The sequence below is a fragment of the Arachis hypogaea genome, chromosome 6 (genome assembly GCF_003086295.3).
Source record: "Arachis hypogaea cultivar Tifrunner chromosome 6, arahy.Tifrunner.gnm2.J5K5, whole genome shotgun sequence".
NCBI classification, from domain to species: Eukaryota; Viridiplantae; Streptophyta; class Magnoliopsida; order Fabales; family Fabaceae; genus Arachis; species Arachis hypogaea.
The window spans coordinates 58,909,542-58,924,529 of NC_092041.1; positions in this window are offsets into that span (position 1 = coordinate 58,909,542).

Consider the following 14,988-nt stretch of genomic DNA (forward strand, 5'->3'; position numbering starts at 1 on the left):
AGTAACTTCTTTTCAATTAATTTGTTTAATTCATTTAATTGCTTTTCTTCCAATTGTTTCTTCTCTCTCATCCTTTCTTTCTTCTCTTTCGGCCATTACGAAGCTAAGCCTAGCCACCGAAGAGAGGAAGATGCAAAAAGTATGTTGTGACTAAGATTCTCATTCACTTTTGGTAAGATCTTGTGATGAGATCTTGGCTTCCCCATACCAAAAATGGTTGAAGAAGATTTCGGCCAGCAAAGAGAAGATCTTTGGAGGGATGGCTTGTCTCTGATCTTGCTCAACCACCACAGGAGGTAGCTACAGTGGCTACGTGAAGGAAGAGGCAGAGATAGGAGTAGATGAAGCTATCATCATCATGAAGCATCAAGGGTTAGAAGTTCATCTTGGAGACCAAGAAAGGATGAAGGGCTCGGATTGATGAAGATTGGTGACCAAGGAAGGACTAGAGGTAATTGCATGTTGGGTTTTGCATGGGTTATCTCTTCTCTCTCTCTGGCTGAACCGGTTCCGTTTGGAAGAAGAAGAAGTTTAGCTTGGTTTGTTTGGTTTCAGCCTTGAAGGCTTCTCCCTATAAGTAAGGGTGAACAGTCAGGGTTTGAAAAAAGGAGAAAGTGTGAGAGTGCAAAGCACATAATTCTCAGAGCTACCTAAGCTAACAGATTTTCTTTTCCTTTAATGTATTCTATTTTGTATTTTTCTGTTTAATTTTGTCATGTCTTGAGTCTCATGGAAAAAGGCAAACAGTGAGGTTTGTATGAAAAAGCCATAGAGCGAAAAAAGGCAGAGAGTGCAAAATTAAAAGAAAAAGCCATAGATGTCCTTAGAGTTCCTTTGTACATCTGTGTTGTGTTTCATGATTCTGTGAAAATCTCCTTGTAAGTTGGGTTAGCACTTTACAGTTGAAGCTTGACAGTGACCAAGTCAAGTTCAGAATTAGGTTTAGAATTCTGAACTTGTCCTAGATAGGAAGGGTAGTTCCTAGGGAGAATTGGTATATGTAATCAAAGATTATTATAGTGAAATTCCATCAATGTTGTGATGGAGACTGGATGTAGGCTGCACTGCACTTAGCAGCTGAACCAGGATATATCTGGGTGTTATTTTCCTTCTCTTCTACTCCATTTTCTGTTTCTGCTGCACAGGAGATAAAATTGCAAAATATCTCGTGCCAAGTGACGAGACAAAAAGAAAAGTCTCGTGGCTAGGGACAAGACAAAAATCTCCAGAAGTTGTTTCAAAGAAAAGCAAGTGTTCTGAAGTGAAAAGGGGCTAAGATTCAACCCCCCCTTCTCTTAGCCACTAAAACCATCAATTGTGCACATCAAATACTTGTGAATTGCCTTCAAAGCACTCTAAATCTTTTTAATTACATGTTTTGACCACCATGTGATTTAAATTCTTTAACCATGACTAGGCAATTTCCTTATTGTTGATGTTGTGCATTTATCTTAATGCATTGTGTTGCTTGATCATATGCATCTGTATTGATTATTGCTTTAATTACAAGGTTATACTTATGCCTTAATGACATGTTGACCCTTAATTGTGCAATGATAAACCGCTATTTTACGGTTTATCTTGTGCTTAAATTAGTGGATTCTATCCACTAAACTCACACTTATTCATAGAATTCGCATGTTTTACATTTTTCTTCCCAAATTGATGCTATGATTGAAAACATCCTTCTTTGGCCTCAATTTCACTATTTTTAATCCTTTCTTATTATCATTCGATGTCGTGATATGTTTGCTGAGTGTTTTCAGGGGTTTATAGGGTAGGAATGACTTAGAGGATGGAAAGGAAGCATGCAAAACTGGAAGGAATACAAGAAATTGAAGGAATTGCTGAGTTGTCAAGCCTGACCTCTTCGTACTTAATTGACCATAACTTGAGCTACAGAAATCCAAATGAGGTGGTTTTAGTTGCGTTGGAAAGATAACATCCGGGGCTTCAAAATGATGTAAAGTTTGTCATAGTTGCCTTACTGTTAGGTGATGCGTACGCATGCATGACACATACGCGTGGATAGTGCGGCAGACAAGCGATGCGTACGCATAGGTGACGCATACGCGTGACGGAGCCACGTGTTGTACATATCCGAAATCGCTAGGAGCGATTTCTGGGCCATTTTTTGCCCAGTTTCATGCCCGAAAACACTGATTAGAGGTTGCAGAGTGGAGCAGAAGGGTGATCTCAATCATTATTCACTATTCACAATTTAGGTTTTAGATGTAGTTTTTAGAGAGAGAGGCTCTCTCCTCTCTCTAGGTTTTAGGTTTTTAGGTTTCATTTTTCTCAATTTCAGATTTCTATTATTCTTTAATTTAGTTCTTCTTCTACTTTTATTTATTCTAGTACTTTAGTTCATCTATTCCTCTTGTTGATTTCTCTATTTTCCCAATTTAGTTTATGGATTCTCCATGTTAGATTCAATTTCCATATTAATTTAATTTGAGGTATTTTATGTTGATTGCTTCTTCCTTCAATTGTCCTCATTTATATTTGCAATTGGTTGTTTAGATTTAATATTCTCTTATTAATTTTCTATGTTTTTATTTTGTTCCTTCCAAGTGTTTAATAAAATGCTTGGTTGGGTTCTAGATTAGACTTATTTCCTCTTGGCTTTGGTTGAGTAATTGGTGACACTTGAGTTATCAAACTCCTTTGTTGATTGATAATTGAAAGTTGCTAGTTGATTTGGTTTCCCCTAAAGCTAGTCTTTCCGTAGGAGTTGACTAGGACTTGAGGAATCAAATTGATTTATCCACTTGACTTTCCTCCATGGTTAGAGGTTAACTAAGTAGGAGCAATGGATAATTTTCATCACAATTGATAAGGATAACTAGGATAGGACTTCTAGTTCTCATACCTTGCCAAGAGCTTTATTAGCTATTAATTTAATTCTTGCAATTTATATCTCTTGTTTCTTATCTTGAAAAACCCTAAAAAGATACAATCTCATAACCAATTATAAGTACCCTTTCCTGGGATTCCTTGAGAGACGACCCGAGGTTTGAATACTTCGGTTTATTTTTATTGGGTTTGTTACCTGTGACAAACAATTTTTGTATGAAAGGATTATTGTTGGTTTAGAAACTGTACTTGCATCGAGAATTTATTGTGAAATTCTAAACCGTCAAAAATCTGTTCATCAAAATGGCACCATTGCCGGGGAATCGCAAATGTGTGCCTTATTATTGGTTATTATGAATATTGTGAATAATTTTGCTTTTTCGTTTCTTTGTTAGTGTTTGTAGTTTTAGGAGTTTATTTTCATTAATTCTTATTAGTTTTTGTTTTTAATGCTACTATGAATTCTCATCCCTTTGACTATGAGTTTGGTTCAAACTATGTTGCAGGAAGAGGAGATTACAATGAGAACATGCATCAAGGTTGGGACAATCAAAGATGGGAGGCGCCACAAGGATTTGATCAACCCTCTTGGCAACAACCCCCTCCAATGTGTTACGAGCAACAACCATTCTATCATGCATATCAAGATAATGGTTATGGTGGACCTTTTCATGACAATCAACACCCACCACACTATACCTATGAGCCCCATCCTCAACATAATTTTGAACCACCATACTCACAAGCTCTGTGCTACCAAACACCCTCATATGATTCTAACCCTCATCCACCATACCAACCACCTTATGAGCCATATGAACCATATATGGAATCACCCCAATTCCAACAAAATTACTCCAAAGAACCACCATCTCCATATACACCTTTCCCATATTCATCAATCCACGAGCCATATGATCCTAATTATATTATCCAAGAGGAACAAGAGTCAAGGGATCATCTCGAGGAAACACTGGATCCATTTCATGCAACCCTTCATCAATTGGAGCGAGTAGTAGGTGATTTAGCCTCTCTGCGCTGACACTCAAAGTACTCCCATGGCTACATGTGGAGAATCAATAAAAGAGCGTAGTATGAAGGAGACACTAGAAACTCCAGTGGACAATGAGGAATGTGATTTGTATTAGAGCAAGTGAAGAAAGCCGAAATTATAGAAAAAGAGGAAGTGGTTGAAGACTTAGGAGATGCGAAACCTCCATGGAAAAGTCAAGTCATAGAGCCTCATTCTAAGATGTTTGAAATTGATGTTGAGGATGGTGTACAACCTCCAAGGCACATCATGGTTGAAGACTTTGAAGAGGTTGATCAAGAGATGGATTCAATCATTGATAAATCCTTATCTACAATTGAATCATCTCCCATTGGACTTGACATGGAGATTAAAGAAGAGGAAGCACAACCTCCCATGCCCTTGGTGAGCAATGAAGAAGATATTGAATTGGAAGAAAGCTACCAAGAGGAAGAAGTTGATATTGAAGAAGCTTGCAAAGAGGTGGAAGTTGTCAATAAAGAACACACGAGAGTGGAGCTTGAAATCACCTTGCCAAAGTTGTTGGAGACCCCTCCCCCTAAGTCGCCATCATCTTTCACAACATTCAAGTGGGTAAAATTCATATCCCTTCGCTTTCTTATTCCACTTGAATATGGTTTACTTGAGACAGATGGTCAACTTAGAGCTCTTTGTGGCGTTAAGAGTAAGAGGAAGATGGGTAGTGGTTAGAGTTGTCATGTAAGGTTCAATATCGTTACGTGCTCCAATTTGAAGTGCAAGGATTGGTGTAGAGATCGATTGAATGGGTCTAGGAAGCTGTTTCGATGCCTTAGTGAGAATTCAGATTGCTTGCCACCCGGTTGGAACAATAATGATCAACAAGAAGATGAGTGCAAAAGCAAGGTTTGGGACCCCGAAATTCATTCCAACAATCAACACTCTTGGGGACTTGTCACTTGCTTTAAATTTCTTGAAGGCTTTATGTGCCTAGTTTTGGACCCCGGAGGCTTTTGGAATTACAAATATTGGTGGGGATTCCTAGACGAGTTCAAGCACAAGCCACCATGACAAGGAGCTCACTACATGTCCAATTTAAGGACTTTAACTAAAAGTGCTAGGTGAGAGACAACCCACCATGGTATGATCGTCCCTTTTTATTCTTAGTTTTATTTTTGTTATCAGTGATCATTCATAATTTCTACATCATCACCTGCATTCTGAATAAAAAAGGGGGACATTTGACGCGCAAGTGTCTAAGACACATACGCGTCAGCTGTGACTGCGATAATTTTAGGTATTGAACAGAGAGTTACGCGGGAGTGGCGTAGGAACCATGCCATGCGCACAAGTGATGAGCGGATAATTTGTACGCTTTTTGGCATTGTTTTTAGTATGTTTTTAGTATGATCTAGTTAGTTTTTAGTATATTTTTATTAGTTTTTAGTTAAAATTCACTTTTCTGGACTTTACTATGAGTTTGTGTGTTTTTCTGTGATTTCAGGTATTTTCTGGCTGAAATTGAGGGACCTGAGCAGAAATCTGATTCAGAGACTAAAAAGGACTGCAGATGCTGTTGGATTCTGACCTCCCTGCACTCGAAGTGGATTTTCTGGAGCTACAGAAGCCCAATTGGCGCGATCTTAACGGCGTTGGAAAGTAGACATCCTGGGCTTTCCAGCAATATATGATAGTCCATACTTTTCCTAAGATTTGATGGCCCAAACCGGCGTTCAAAGTCACCCTCAGAAATCCCAGCGTTAAACGCTGGAACTGGCACCCAAATGGGAGTTAAACGCCCAAACTGGCACTAAAGCTGGCGTTTAACTCCAGGAAGAGTCTCTACACGAAAATGCTTCATTGCTCAGCCCAAGCACACACCAAGTGGGCCCGAAAGTGGATTTTTATGTCTTTTACTCATCTCTGTATACCCTAGGTTACTAGTTTTCTATAAGTAGGACCTTTTACTATTGTATTTTCATCTTTGGACATCTAGTTCTTAGATCATGATAGAGAGATCGGGGTAGCTATCTTCATTTTATGCTATCTTAGATCATAGGGAGGCTGGCCATTCGGCCATGCCTAGACCTTACACTTATGTATTTTCAACGGTGGAGCTTCTACACACCATAGATTAAGGTGTGGAGCTCTGCTGTACCTCGAGTGTTAATGCAATTACTATTGTTCTTCTATTCAATTCCGCTTGTTCTTGTTCTAAGATATCACTTGTTCTTCAACTTGATGAATGTGATGATCCGTGACACTCATCATCATTCTCACCTATGAACGTGTGACTGACAACCACCTCCGTTCTACCTTCGATTGGGTGAATATCTCTTGGATTCCTGATTGCACGATGCATGGTTGATCGCCTGACAACCGAGCCAACCATTCCGTGAGATCAGAGTCTTCGTGGTATAGGCTAGAACCGATGGCGGCATTCAAGAGATTCCGGAAGGTCTAACCTTGTCGGTGGTATTCTGAGTAGGATTCAATGATTGAATGACTGTGACATGCTTCAAACTCCTAGCAGGCGGGGCGTTAGTGACAGACGCAAAAGAATCGATGGATTCTATTCCGGCCTGACCGAGAACCGGCAGTGATTACCCATGCTGTGACAGAGCATAGGCAACGTTTTCACTGAGAGGATGGGAGGTAGCCATTGACAACGGTGAAACCCTACATAAGCTTGCCATGGAAAGGAGTAAGAAGGATTGGATGAAGACAGTAGGAAAGCAGAGAGACGGAAGGGAAGGCATCTTCATGCGCTTATCTGAAGTTCCTACCAATGAATTACATAAGTATCTCTATCTTTATCTTATTGTTTATTTTCGTTCATCATCATATCCATTTGAGTTTGCCTGACTAAGATTTACAAGATGACCATAGCTTGCTTCATACTAACAATCTCCGTGGGATCGACCCTTACTCGCGTAAGGTTTATTACTTGGACGACCCAGTGCACTTGCTGGTTAGTTGTGCGAAGTTGTGTAATGCCATGGTATTGAGCTACCAAGTTTTTGGGGTTCATGACCGGGGATTATGAAAGTTATGAAAAGTATTGTTCACAATTTCGCGCACCAACAAGCAAGTCCACGCGTACGCGTACCTCACGCTTGCGTGTCACTTGCGATTTTGGTAACCCATGCATATGCGCCTAGCGCACACCCGCGTGCATCAGAAAATCGGCATGAATATGTTTTGAACAGAAAGTTGTGATGGCCTGGCACTGGCATCGTGCGAGAGGCACAAATCCACTCACGCGTACGCATCCCTCTCGTTCTCAGACCACCCATGCGTGCGCGTGCCTGACGCGCACGTGTCGTATGCAAACCTTGTTTCCTATGCTATGTGAACAGAGAGTTGTGTGTATGCGCGGCGGGCTTTGCGCGACTGGTACGCCCGTGGGCACGCATACGCGTCGCCTTCGCTTTTGTGCGACCCACACGTCCGCGTGGGGTACGTGTGCGCGTCGCATGCACCGCATCACTAAACCAGCGCGCCGCCCAGTTTCACTTTTCCCTCCTCCCAAATCCTAATTCTCTCTCAATCCTAATTCTCTCTTCTCCTTCCTTCTCGTCCTTATTCTCTCTCATTCTCTTTTACATAATGCATTTGCATACTTTCCTTCATTGTATTTTAATTTTATTCATACTTTTATCCCTTTTTCTAATTTCCTATTTTACCATTGGTGTTAAATATTCTTATTCAATTGTTGCATCTTTTCTTGAATTATTTTGGTGCTTCGTGACTTGTTTTAAACTGTTGGATGTTATTAATTATAAGTCAATGCTAATTTTTATGATACTTGTATTCCATTTACATTGATATGCACTTATATTGTCTTTCATTACCCACACTATCTCCCCATTATTGCAATTTTTGCACTATTCATATGCCATTTGCTTCTATTGTTTTCTCACTTTCATGTTGTAACTACCATGTAGTTGAGATCCTTATTATTCGGCATTAGCCCACCTATGTTTTATTTGTATTCCTATCTTAGTTTCTGGGTTATTTTTCTTTCTTTTCTTTTTCTTTCAGGATGGCCGCCGAGAAGGGAAAGGGAAAGCTTCTCAATGGGGCAACCGACAAGTCCATCTGCACAATCTTTGGTGAAAAACATCAGTTGTAGCAACCAATCCCCTTGCACATCTCAGCATGCACCGAGGACGGCGCAATCTTTAAGTGTGGGGAGATCGATACTGACTTCTGTGGGTTAGTTATTGTCTTCTCAACACCAATGTTTAATTTCCTTTGTTAGTTCATTGTTGCATTTGCATGATTGATTGCATGTATGTTAATTTTTGTGCATATTCTACCACTACTTGGTTGAAGTAATTATTCTCTTTTCAAGATACTATTTTATAGCATTTCACTAATTTAAATTAAATTTTTGTTAAACTTGTTTGAAGAAATTTTCTTTTAGAACATGGTCTAGAGCTTGAACACACAAAACCAGTGAGATTTTGAGCCTATTCGATTGGTTGGATTTTATCAACCAATATTCTGTTTTGGAGAGTGTTGTTCTCTCTATAACTGTGATCTTTGTCTTGCTTAATTCTATATTTCCATTATTTGATGTATTCATACACTTACATGATTGAGGCCTTGTTTCACTGAGCTTACATACACATATGGCCTTAACCTTTTCATTATCCTTTGCAAACCAAAGTTGAGCCTATTTTACCCATTTATTCTTTACTTTAGCTTATCACTAACTCTAAGAGAAAAACAATAATGTCCCTAATTTGAATCCTTGGTTAGCTTAAACTAGTGAGAGTGCTCGCGAATTAAGTGAGGGGAAATTGGGATTGAAAACATTTGGTTTGAGAATTGAGTATTGTATATTCTTGAGAAAATGTGAAAAAGAAGGTTGAGGACATGCTTATGCATTCAATACCTTAATCATATGCATTGAGAAAAACAAAAACAATACAAAGAAAAAAAGAAAAGAAAAGGAAAAGAGCAAATAATAAAAGAGGACAAAATGTCCCAAAGTAAATGGTGATAGCAATGCATATGTACTATACTCAAAATCGGATGCATGAATATGTGGAAAACATAATTAATGGGTAGTTAGATTTTGTATTGTGATTACATGGATTGTCTTAAGTTAGGTGGAAAGTTTGGGTTAATTAAGGATTCAGATTTTAGTCCACTTGACCAAATACAATCCTACCTTGACCTTGACCTCATTACAATCCTCAAAAGACCTCTTGATTTGTATATTTGTGCATTAAATTTTTGTTGATTGTTAGATGAAGGGCAAGTCTTAGAAAGCAAGCTTAGTAGAGAATTGAGAGAATTGAACCTTAAACACCTAAGTGATTAGAGTGTATACACTTCCGGTGAGAGTTTGATGCTCGATTCTTTATTCGCTGCTTTCATAAGCTATTTTCTTCTGCAAGTCTATTTGTACTTCATTTTTATGATTTGAATTAGTGAAATCCAGTTCATATTAGTTCTTGAAAGGCTTATTTACTTTTCTCCAAGAAAGCAAAAACATTTTAGCATATAGTTGCCTTAGTATAGATAGGTTGCATTTCATACATCCTACCATTTTGCCTTCACTCTCTTATAGTTTCTCTTGAACTTAGCATGAGGACATGCTAATGTTTAAGCGTGGGGAGATTGATAAACCGAAATTTTACGATTTATCTTGTGCTTAATTTAGGGGATTCTATCCACTAAACTCACACTTATTCATAAAATTCGCATGTTTTACATTTTCCTTCCCAAATTGATGCTATGATTGAAAACATGCTTCTTTGGCCTCAATTTCATTATTTTTAATCCTCTCTTATTATCATTCGATGCCGTGATATGTTTGCTGAGTATTTTCAGGGTTTATAGGACAGGAATGACTTAGAGGATGGAAAGGAAGCATGCAAAAGTAGAAGGAATACTTGTTTTCTTGCTTAATTCTTGCTTGAGTGTTTTCTTGCGTCTTTATTACTTGTTTGTTTGTTTTAACTTACAAGTTTTCTTTAAAGTATCTCAAGCACACAAGAATGATTGAAGTGCATACTTCTTTCGGGTAATTGTGACAAAGCTTTCAATGGTAGTGTGTGTGTTCTAAACTGCGCGCAACTTAGAATTCACACACTTGTTTTCATCAATGTCACACACTAATTCACTCACTTTATTTTAGTGATCATCACTTTATTCCAACAATCTATGCTTCCTTGCTTTTGCATTTACTCGTCTTACTATCCTATTTTCTATCTTGCAACATGATTTACCATAAGCGAAAAGGGACATAGAAGAAAGAATATGCAGCAGCCTGTTGATCCACCATTTGAAGGTGGCGATCTACGTAGTCGCTGTACCCCACTTGCTTATCTTTGAATACACCGAGGACGGTACAAACTTTTAAGTGTGGAGAGGTCGTCCGACCGATCGGCTAATCTTGGGTAAAAAATTCTAATCCCGATACTTTCACATTTCAATTTTTCTGTTATTACCATATCTTTTAGAATTTCTAGTTGCATTTTCTTGGTTTACATATATATAATAAGTTTAGTCAAAATAATGGAATTTTTCCAAGAAAATATTTATAGAGCACCCCAATTGATTTGAGTTAAAATTTTTTATTGAAACTTGCATGATTTATACATTGTGAAATACGGTTTTTGAGCTAAGAACACACAACCATGTGAGTTTTGAGTCTTAATGTGTGGTTAAACCATATTAACCACTATTTTCATTCTTGTGTGTATTATTCTCTTTCTATATTTGCAATCTTTGATTTGTTTGATTCTTTATGTCTATTATTTTGTGTATGAATACATTTATATGATTGAGGCCTTGATTTCATTTGAGTTACCCAAATAGCCTTACCCTTTTATCTACCTTTGTTAACAAATTTTGAGCTTATTTTAATCCCTTTTTGTTCTTTATTTTAGCACATCACTATCCCTAAATAAAAAATAGTAAATACTTTAATTTGGATCTTTGATTAGCTTATGCTAGTGATAGTGTGTATCTTTTAAGTATGGAAAAATTTAGAAACTTTGATTGATGAAAATGTAGTTTATGTTTCGTTTGAAAATATTGAAAATTTGGGTGCATACTCATTTATGAATTATGCAAACCATAAGCATTCACCTTTTGTATATATTATGTTATTGTTGAAAAAAAAATATATAAAAAAGGGGACAAAATGTCCCAAAGAAGAGTAATAATAACAATGCATATGTGTTATGGTTGAAAGAATACATGAGTATGTGGAAAAAGTGAGAATTATAGGTAGTTAGGTGTTGTATTAAAATTGTATAGGTTGTTATATGTGTTTGGTGAGAGCTTAGGTTATTCAAAGATGCAAATTTCAAGCTCACTTAGTTATATATATCCTTACCTTGACCATAACCCATTACAACCTTGTGGAAAGTCCTCATGATAATTGTATCTATGCATTGAATGATTGTTGATTGTTAGATGAAAAACAAATATTAGAAAGCATGATTAGAGGAGAATTGAGTGGATCGACCTTAAACACTTGAGAAACTAGAGTGTATACACATCTGGTGAGGGGTTCGATTGCTCAATTCCATGTTTTTGCTTATGATCATTGCTTATCTTGCAATTTGTAAATCCTTTTGTAGAGCACAATTCAATTGTGAATTTGATTTGGTTATGATTACTTGAACCCTTGATCGTATATATATGTATTCTTGGAAATTGATTTATTTTTTACTAGGTAGATACGTATAGACAAGTAGATAGATAGCTAAAATAGTTACATGCATTTAGATAGGTTGCATATAGGTAGTTTACTTTGAATAAATATTGATATCCCTTTCTTGTCTTTCTTGAATTTAGCATGAGGACATGCTATTATTTAAGTGTAGGGAGGTTGATAAACCCCAATTTTAGGGTTTATCTTGTGTTAAAATGAGTAGATTCTATTAACTTATCTCACATTTATTCAATGAAATAGCATGATTTTGTGAATTTCTCCTAATTTGCACTTAAGATTAAAAACATGATTTTTAGGCCCTTAATTTGCTAAATTTAATTCACTTTAACTCCACTCGATGCCTTTATAGGTTTGTATAGTGATTTCAGGCTTAGGAGGCAAGGATTAGATCAAAGAAGTGAAGGAAGAGCATGTAAAGTGGAGAATTCATGAAGAAAGTAAGTTTTGGAAATTTGCCGATTGCGCATACACGTGACCTTCCGCGTACGCGTGACCTGAAATTTTGCCATGTGGCGTGTACGCATGACCTTGTGCATACGCCTGTCACGAAGCACGTGACTCACTTAAAAAAAGCGTGGCTGGCAATTTCTGGACCTCTTCAAGCCTAAATCAAATTCATTTCTTTAGTATTTTAGGCCAAATTCAAGAAGAAACAAAGGGGGAGGGGGGAGAAATTAGTATAGCTTAAGAACCATACTTTAGGTTATTTTCTAGGGAGAGAAGCTCCCTCTTCTCTCTAGAATTAGGGTAGATTTAGTTCTAATTCTCTTATATTTAGGTTTTAATTCTTACTTTGATCTAGTTTCATTTACTTTTCCTTGTTTAATTGCCTTAATTTTCTTAGTTCTTCTTGTTAATTTCTCTTTTATGCCACTTTTTAGTTTATGAACACTCTTTTTAATTTTGATTCCTTTGATGCAATTTGATGTTTCTATGTTTATTATTGCTTAATTGAGTTATTATTATTTTCTTGCATTTGGTAGTTTTAGATTTTATTATTATTGCAATTTAATATGCTTTTCTTTTTATGCACATCAAGTGTTTGATAAAATGCTTGAATTAGTTTTAGAGTAGATTTTGAGCATTCTTGGCTTGAAAAAAGAAGCTTGGTAATCTTGAGTCATTAATACCCAACTTATATTGGTGATCTAGAGTTATTAGTTAATCTTGTTTCTATTGATGCTACTTATGGATTGGATTAACTAGGCCTATTTGACTTTCTCTCAATATGGGGATAACATAATAGGCTTAACTCTTGGTAATTATTGTGTTATGATTAATGACTATGGTAGAAGACCTTGATTCTCAATTCTTGTCATGAACTTTAGTATTTGTTATCTTTAGTTGTTTTCTTTATTTTATTGTCATTTAGATTATTGTCTTCTTATCTGCAAACCACCCCTATGAATCTCATAACCGATAATACGCATACCTTACTGCAATTCCTTTGAGAGATGACCCGATGTTTAAATACTCTCGGTTATTAATGGTATGCATTGTGACAAACAAAATTAAACTTTGGTGTGAGGATCAATTGCCGGTTTGGACTATGCTTGCAACAAAATAATTCTATTTCTCTTGAGAGATTCTAAGTCGGCATAAATCTTTACCTATCAAGGGGGTTCACTAAGAATATGTTTTCGTTTTTTTTGGACAGGGTGAAGGTCAACATTCTGGCCCGACCCTATGACTTCTGTAACACCCCAATTAGCCTAAGCTTTACCTCGCGTCGTAAAGCAAAGATTAATCAAGGATTACGACAGTTCTAAGCTCATACTTATGATATATATAGAAGGAATAATATTATCTAGAAGCCTGATGAAGGATATAATTCAAAAACATGATTTTAAAAGCGCAAAATAAACTAATGAAGCGTTTAACTTAAGCACCAGGGACGGATGTGATATAAACAAAATAATAATATAATAGTGTAATATCATAGGAAACTAGCCACGGCTCGCGGAGTTTAAGCCGGCTAGCCAAATATACAGACAAGAGGAAACTAAAGTTTAAAATGGCTTATACAAGTTTTGTTCTCTCTTAAATACAAGCCTCTAGGCCAAAATAAAAATACAAAAGTGAGATATATATATATAAATAAACGAAATAAATCAAAGAGACTCAAAAGATATATGGATCCTCCGCTTCTGTCACCAAACAAGTAACTCACCGAGGTGGGTTGCAACCTGCATCTGAAAAACACAACAGAAATATGGTATGAGAACCAGAGGTTCTCAGTATGGTAACAGTGCCCAGTGATGTAGGATATAAGACCCCAGGATGCCAAAGGCAATCCTAGACTCCATATCCATCACAAGAATTCAAGCTTAAAGCATTATAAACCAAATAAGCATAATTATATAAATCTTAACATAACTAAACCATAGCACCATAAAAGGGTAATCTATCTTAGGGGATTTCTAATCTAGTCGAACACCACTGTACCCCACAGCCCTATCCAACCTACCCTCCGTGCGATCCCATCGCCACCCCCTACTTAACCTCCTCAACTCCGGACAATCACAATTAATGCAAGCAAGTAAAACACAGATAATATTCATATACAACAAGTAATTCAAGAAGCAAGTAAACATGATATACAATTAGGCAAACTCAAGTAAACAAAGCAAGCAAGCATATAAAAGATGCATATGATGAATGTCTATCCTATTGGCTCGTGATATCACTTGTCGATCTATGAATGCCAACCCGACACATCCTTTCGGATGTCGCCTTTCTGCCACTTCCGAGGATATAGCGCCTGGCCCGCTCTTGTTCTGAGGATATAGTGCCTGGCTCACTATCGTTCCGAGGATATAGTGCCTGGCCCACTTGCATGCTCAATCAGAGGATATAGTGTCTGGCACACTCTTGTGGCAGAGAAGGAAAACAACAACACATATAACTCATCACAAATCATTCCAAGGATATAGTGTCTGGCTCACTATCCACATCCACAATTCCATCAACCTCAAATCATCATCATTTCTCATCTCAAATCACTTCCAATTATCAACTCTCAACATTCCAAGGATATAGTGCCTGGCACACTCTCTTTCAATCATCAAAATCCTCATTTGAATTCTAAGAGTCCTCAACTCATCATAACCATCATCGCTCCCATCAACACCCTTAAACATTCGTATTTCTCAAGCTCATCTTCAACAATCCCATTCCAAACTCACTAGTTCGTCAACTTCTCAATTCATCCACCATTCTTCTTTCGCACTACACCAAACCCATCCCCAGTACACCAGAAATCTAAGTCTCCGTTCTCTAATCTTGCATAATAATCATTAACTAAAATCCTTCGCTATCTCTCATATTCCCATACTCAAAATAAATTCCAAAAACCTTAAAATGGTGTTAAAGAAGCTTACAACCTTGTTGGAAAGGAGAAATAGTTAAAAACAAAGCAAAA